This window comes from Corythoichthys intestinalis, chromosome 1, assembly GCF_030265065.1.
Source record: "Corythoichthys intestinalis isolate RoL2023-P3 chromosome 1, ASM3026506v1, whole genome shotgun sequence".
NCBI classification, from domain to species: domain Eukaryota; kingdom Metazoa; phylum Chordata; class Actinopteri; order Syngnathiformes; family Syngnathidae; genus Corythoichthys; species Corythoichthys intestinalis.
Genome location: NC_080395.1, coordinates 14,699,510 through 14,705,982, shown reverse-complemented (window position 1 = coordinate 14,705,982; position 6,473 = coordinate 14,699,510). Strand labels below are relative to the sequence as shown.

Genomic DNA, 6,473 nt, shown 5'->3' with positions numbered 1-6,473 from the left:
GCAAAATATTTGCATAAATATATAGAAATAATGTATATATATACACATACATATATACACACATACACTATACAGGGTGATGAAAAAAAAGAATGGGCCAAAACCATTGTGGTAAATTGGGGGGGCAATAACTACATTGACACAAGTATTGTATATTTTTGTTTTTATTTCATGCTTTACAAGTGCTCAATGTGACCACCAGCAGCATCACAGACAATCAAGCCGATATGACTTAATTCGTTAAGATTACTTACTTGTTAAAGTAAAAAAAAAAAAAAAAAAAAGTAAGTACTTTAATTAAAAATGTAATAATTTCAGTCTATTTCAATAATTTTGAAATGAATAAATGCGTGATGATTTTGGCACATTGATTTTTAATCACCCTGCACATACATCATATATATATAAACATATTATATACATACATTCACTATATAAAATTATGTACACATAATATGCGGTCAATAAACTATACTGCGACATTTTATTCATAAACTGTAATACTGTCTTGCATCTGTGAATAAACACACAATTTGCACTTCAGCCTCCAAGGCATATTTATTTGGCAATTGGAAACGAGGTGGGGGGTGCAACACTTTTATTTTTTTTAATATTTCAAAATACAGTTCCAATGGACTTCTTCAAATTTGAAATTTTACCTTTTTCATCAATCATATGCAAACTGATATTGACTATCAAACCATACTCGGTGTAGTAGTTAAAGTTAAAGATACATTTTTATATACATACTCATTAACTTAAGTACTGGGGATGGGGCAAGTTAGTAGCTCACATGTCGTTTACTGAATTCTCATCTCAGAAGCGAAACAAACATTATTTCTTTTACACATTTTAAACAACAAACCAACCAAAACAATACTGCGCTCAAACCAGTGTGGTATAAATAAATATAATAAAAATTATTTGTTGTTGTGTGGGACATTTCCAACACCGTATATCCAGGTCTGCTCGCGTTGTCGTTGAAGAACTGGTTCCACGATGCTAGGCTAGCTGCAAAGGCTACCCCACGATACATCGGCGTGCCCGGGCATCTGTCTCGGAGTGCCCGCGCGGCGTGCGAGAACTATACCACCGAGCCACCAATACTTGCAATGGAAGACGGGCGGCACGCTGAAATGAATAATCAAAGGGAACACAAAGAAACAGACGAGCATTGGCACCCACATCGTATTCATACCGTCATTGAGTGACAATTCATCCCGCGCTTCCTTGGTCGAAATCGATAAGAAACCTGGATTCGTCCACAATAGCGTCCCGAGGCCTCCATTTCAATGGGCCAAACACCGGAGGAACAGTCGACGCCCACGTCAATTGCGTCAGAAGCTACAATGTAGCTTATTGGTCAAACTAACGTCACCCCCTCACGATTTTACAAAATAAAAGCAGGCACATTATGTTAAATAGGAAAAGGGTGATTTTACACACCAAAAAAAGGTCCACGACACATATTTAGATGATATATATGTATTTATTCTATTAAGAATGTTGCCAAGCTTGAATGATGCTTTATACAAGTAAAAATATATCGCTTCCGCCGTAAATACTTTTATTTTGAAAAGGACCAGTACAGCTTCCTACTATAAAATGCCTCGTATACTATCTACTGAAATGCCGTGCACTGTCATTTGTGAGATGCTCTTCTACACACAAGTGAGATTCTGTGCAGTCTCATTACTGAGAGCCTCTTATACACACAAGTGAATAACCTCTCACGCATAAGACTGAAAAATATCTCACATTCCTTGGTCAAACGTTCGTATAAATGCATGTGAAAACATCTGTACAGATACGTATGACTTAAAAAGCTATCAGACATAAGTCTCGGTAATTATAAGTATGGGGGTAATTATAAGTATCCACATTGATGCATGCCATTGAATTATAATAAATTGAATGGTTGAATAATCAAGAAAGCAAGATATTTTCATTAGCACATATATTTTAAGCTTGATAAAGATAGATCTAAATAAAGTTTAAGATTTTTTTAGCATTATTGAATAAATTATATTGTGTGTTTTAAACGTGGCATTAAAAAACAACAACAATAATATTACATTTTATTTTTAGGTGTCTTTCAGGACACTCAAGATTGCCGTACAAGGTAAAAGGTAAAAAATAAGTTAAAATACACACATACAGATAAAACCCACAACAATGTTAAATTAAAAAGAATAATGGAATTATGAGGAAGAAAGCCTGTCTGAATAAATATGTTTCAAGATGTTACTTGGCTGAGATTGTAAGGAAGTCCAAAGTATTGTGCGGCCTCATCAACATCAAATTATAATCGATATAAGGGTCAGCAGGGATGAAATCGAACTACATATTCACACACATTCAGTACTAGCCTACATTCTATAATGAAGTGGAACACTGATAAAGGTATAGTTTATGGTTTTTATTTAAAACTGTATTTTTGATGACTGCTGTTAGTTAAAACGTCCACTAGATGGCATTATATGATCTTGCATTGCACTAAAACCAGGTATATGAGCGTTGCATTTTGGGAAATGAAGATGCTATGAACGCTAATGGAGAAAACGCTAACGCTAGCGCGACCTCTTTCAAACCAAAGAAAAACTGGTAATGGTTTCGAAAAAACGTATTTCAATTTCATGTACGCGAAACCATAAAAGGTTGATTTTGTTGCAGACGAGTTCCAGACTGCTCTAATCAGCGAATTACATCTGAGTTCTGTGTGATACAAGTGTCTGGTGAGTTGCTATGCTTTATGCTACTATGCAAGAGGATATGTCATAGACACGTTTTCCTGTAGAGTTGAGTTACAAGATATTGTGTCTTTTCTTTGTCTAAAAAACAATTGGAGGAAATTGGAAATATAGTAAGATGTTATTTTTTCAAATACAAATAAGTTAATGTTGTATGTTGATGCATTTTTGGAAAGTATTATCGATAGGTGGGCTAGTATCAGTCACTGTACAATTCATGAACAAATAGTTAAATGTGGGAAACGACCAATTTTGACCAGTATTGTAGGTTATACTTGCCATGCTGTACATTCTATGGTTGGTTGAAAATTAAGTTCTTGATATGCAGATTGTTTGTTTTTAATTGCTGGATCTACATCTGACAGACAGAATTGATGTCAAGGAGGATTCGGCCTGATTCAATGAGGGATTGAGGACCAATTTTTTTCAACTTCAGCCAACTGTTGGAGCATCACCCAAAGCAGATAAGGTCACCTTCACTACAAAATTCTTCACACAATATACAGTCACACTATCCCGATAGTACACACATACACTGAATAGTACAACAGACATTGAGGCACAGCAGCAAAAGACTTTGAAGGGACTGTTCAAATTCAATATTTTTTATTTAGATAGTTTGTGTATATTTTGGGGATTATATGATTTTGTGAGTTCTGTAGTACTTTGAATAAATGTTGTTGTTGTATTTTCTTACTAGCTGCCCTTGCTCCTTGAGTTGAACCTGTGTATATTACTATTCCATACTTAGTAACATCAAAACAAAATTCTTGTTCACATAAGCAAAAGAAATTACTAGTGGGATGAGCAAATTATTGCTTGGATAAAATATTCTATCACATGCATTAATAACGATAGCAATTTATCTGAAAACTACCAGACTTGCTTTTTTTTTTTTAATTACATTGTAACAAAGCTATCTGTGACAAGTCTCTGTCTTTGGTTTTAAAAAATTAAACGTTAAAAATATCCTTTCCAACCCTTAAAAAAAAAAAAAAAAAAAAATCATGTTATGTCTTTACAAGTTTTTGTTTTTTTCACCAACATATCAATACCTCTGGGGTTCTAAGTGGCCTTACCTTTTTGAAAATGTTTCTGAATATTCATAGGAAATGTATTATCTTTTAAAAAGTGTGCAGCAATGTATAACACCAAATCTTTCCAATCATTTTTTTCCTGGATAAAACTGTTAAATGAATCTAGAAATAATAGTGTGTATTTCTCTATCATTTTTTATACCGAAATGTAATTTTTGGAAAATTCTATTATTTTTAGCATTACTTTCGGGAAAAAAAAAAAGACTTGTGTAGTTGTGTGAGGTTCTCAGTTATGAGTGTGCACGGTATTTTAGTAGACAGTGTAAAAGGGCTGCATATTACGATTCATTATTGGGCCTTTTCCAAATAATACGTTAGTGCGACAGAAGGGATATATACAGTGGGGAGAACAAGTATTTGATACACTGCCAATGGGTTTTCCCATTGGCAGTGTAGTTACTTGTATGAAGGATCAGTCAAGTTTGGCAATATTCTTAAAAGTATAAATACATATATAATATAAATATGGGTCATGGACCTGTTTATTTTTGTATAATCACCTTTTTTCCTCTTTAACCTAATTTGCCTGCTTTTATTTTCTAAGGTCGTGGAGGAAAAGACGTTAGTTTGACCAATAAGCTACATTGTAGCTTATGACACAATTGAAGTGGGCGTCAACTGTTCCTCCGGCTTTTGGCACATTTAAATGGAGGCCAGTATCCGGACGAGTCCAGGTTACCTGCTGATATCGACAAAGAGAAGCACAGGATAAATTGCCACTCAGTGACGGTATGAATGTGGGTGCCAATGGTCGTCTGTCTCTTTGTGTACCCTGTGATTAATCATTTCAGCGTGCTGCCCGTCTTCCATTGCAAGTATTGGTGGCTCGGTGGTAGAGTTTTCGCACGCTGCGCGGGAACCCCGAGACTGATGCCCGGGCACGCCGATGCATCTTGGGGTAGCCTTTGCAGCTAGCCTCGCATCGGGGCAACAGTTCCGCTACGACAACGCGAGCAGACCAGGATATACGGTGTTGGAAATGTCCCACACTACAACAAATCATTATTTTATCCACACTGGTTTGAGTGCAATATTGTTGTGGTTGGTTCGTTGTTTAAAATGTGTAAAAGAAATAATGTTTGTTTTGCATGTGGGATGAGAATTCAGTAAAACGGCATGTGAGGGACTAACTTGTCCCCCCCCTCCACAGTACTTAAGTTACTGAATATGTATATAAAAATGGATCTTAAGCTACTATACCGAGTGTGGTTTGATTGTCAATATCAGTTTGCATATGACTGATGAAAAAGGTAAAATTTCAGATTTGAAGAAGTCCATTGGAACTGTTTTGAAATAATAAAAAAAACCCATCCCACCTTGTTTCCAATTGCCAAATATATATGCCTTGTAGACTGAAGTGCAAATTGTGTTTATTCACAGATGCAAGACAGTGTTAAAGTATAAGAATACAATGTCGCAGTAAGGTTTATTGACCACATATTATATGTACATAATATAATTATATATAAGGAATGTTTGTATATATAATTTATGTTTGTACATATGATGTATGTGTGTATGTGCAGGGTGATTCAAAAACAATGTGCCAAAATCACACATTTATTCCTTTCAAAATCATTGACATAGACTGAAATGATTAATTAAATTGTTAATTTGATAAGAAAGTCTCTTTATCAAGTAAGTTAACAAATTTAGTCATATCAGCTTGATTGTCCGTGATGCTGCTGGTGGTCACATTGAGCACTTGTAAAGCATGAAATAAAAACAAAAATATACAATACTTGTGTCAATGTAGTTATTGCCCCCCCAATTTACCACAATGGTTTTGGCCCATTCTTTTTTTCATCACCCTGTATAGTGTATGTGTGTATATATGTATGTGTATATATATACATTATTTCTATATATTTATGCAAATATTTTGCGGTACTTCGTGCTGATTGCAGCTATGCTCTGGACCCACGTTCCGTCGACATTCGCTGGAAGTGATGGTAAGTTAATGCAGCGCCAGCCGTACAACAACAGACGCCGAATCTCAATGACGCACCCTGAGCCACCCAGGTTTCATTTTTGCAACGTGTTGACAGTTAGAGCTGTTCCTGAATGGGAAACATTTAGGAGCATAAAAATACTGCCAGCTTTAACTTCACGGCTGGTAATGACAGTGTTAGACATCCGATCTTCCTTTCCATCCACTCCCAGTCAAAATGGATTCGACATGTAGTACAAACATGGCACCCAAAATATTGTTTCACATGTGTGCGTGCGCAAAAAGTATTCCACATGTATGCGCGTAAGTGTCTCACATGTATAAGCGCAAAGATTTCACATTCATGCGCGTGAGTGTCTCACATGTAAGCGTGAAAGGATTTCATATATATGCGCGCGCTGGTCTCATGTAAGCGTGAAAGGATTTCATATATATGCGCGCGCGCTGGTCTCACATGTAAGCGTGAAAGGATTTCATATACATGCGCGCGCAGGTCTCACATGTAAGCGTGAAAGGATTTCATATATATGCGCGCGCGCTGGTCTCACATGTAAGCGTGAAAGGATTTCATATATATGCGCGCGCGCTGGTCTCACATGTAAGCGTGAAAGGATTTCATATATATGCGCGCGCGCTGGTCTCACATGTAAGCGTGAAAGGATTTCATATATATGC

General features: G+C 36.1%; 1 long non-coding RNA gene across 2 annotated transcripts; it reads left to right on the top strand.

The window, feature by feature from the left end:
• Positions 1-317: 317 nt before the first annotated feature.
• Positions 318-5,195, top strand: LOC130924832 (uncharacterized). Of its 2 annotated transcripts, XR_009065141.1 has the most exons (5): positions 318-2,604; positions 2,674-2,735; positions 3,116-3,219; positions 4,392-4,576; positions 4,639-5,192. It is a non-coding gene; the product is annotated as an uncharacterized LOC130924832 (long non-coding RNA). The 2 variants fall into 2 exon arrangements; XR_009065135.1 differs by having other exon boundaries at positions 319-2,604; positions 4,392-5,195.
• Positions 5,196-6,473: the final 1,278 nt, after the last annotated feature.